Here is a 1,290-nt window from a genome sequence, read left to right on the forward strand (position 1 = left end):
ACTTGATGTAGGTTGAGGTAGTTGTCCATCAAACGCTCCCACTCGAGATACTCCTTGGGTTCTTGAGTCCCATAGAAAGGAATCGTGTGGTCGATGTCGAGGTCGTAGTAGCTCGTGGAAGTCGCGGACTTGAGCTTGGGGAGCTTCTCTTGAGCGTAGTCTTGAGGTGCTTGTTGGCGAAGATGCCATATATCCGAAGGCGAAGATGCCTTGATAGCACTTGGCGAAGATGCCGAAGTGGTTGTTGTAGCCGTAGCTCCGTCTTGGTGATGCTAGTCTCGCGGTCTTCTCTTGTGGTCATGAAGTTTGGACTTGGCGTGAAGTAGGGCCTGTTGCGACTTGTAGGTAGGCGCATCTCGAGCATCTTCATGATGATGATGTTGTTGTCGTGCTTGAGCTCGATGTAGATGTCGTTCGCCGTCGTCGTGCACATGTTGCTTGGTGGTGACTTTCCCTTCCTGATGAGGTGGATCACAAATGTGATGGTGGTCCCCATGGAGATGTGGACGAGGACGACTTGCGCTTGCCTCATTTTTGCGCTCCGAAGACTTGTGACTTGAACGTCACCGCCTTGAGGATGATGTCAACAAGGCCCGAATCTCCTCCATCCTTGCATCTTGCTCCTCCTTTTGTGCGGAAAGCTTGTTGTTGATGCAGTTGTACACGCCATTGTTATTGTGGAAGACCGGAGATGAAATGCCTTGCCTATCCATCACAAGATTCGAGACAATATGAGTGGGAGAAAGAGAAGAACGACTACCAAATGTACCTTGACCGAAGTTTAAAGTGGATCAATGATCACTCCAATGTGGACAAGGAAATATCACAATTGGTACCAACTCTTGTCGATTTCTCACACCTACATAAATAAGGCTTATGGTGCAGCTCGGTGAGGATAGTGGCACAAATTGTTTTACGCAAAATGTTAGCAAGAGTCAATAATGTTGAAAGAGATTCACAAATTCGCAAGTGCAATAAGTAGACCAATAGCAATATGTGGCACACGGAAACACACACACGGATAGATAAATGGGGTCGTGCAACCAAGGAATGACCTCAAAATGTGGAATCCACGGAAAATGCTCTTGTTGCATAACTCTAGAGAGACGCTAGCACGATTGCTCAATAGGTGGATACGACACTTGTGCCCAACCTATAGGAGACAAAAATGCAATGACTTCTATCCCAAGTATGCTATGTATATGATGTTCCGGTGGTATGATCCAAGATGATCGGATATGACAATCTTATGCAATGTGGTATGATGCTATGGCACTTGCTTACAAGCTC

The sequence above is a fragment of the Triticum dicoccoides genome, chromosome 1A, assembly GCF_002162155.2.
Source record: "Triticum dicoccoides isolate Atlit2015 ecotype Zavitan chromosome 1A, WEW_v2.0, whole genome shotgun sequence".
Taxonomy (NCBI): Eukaryota; Viridiplantae; Streptophyta; class Magnoliopsida; order Poales; family Poaceae; genus Triticum; species Triticum dicoccoides.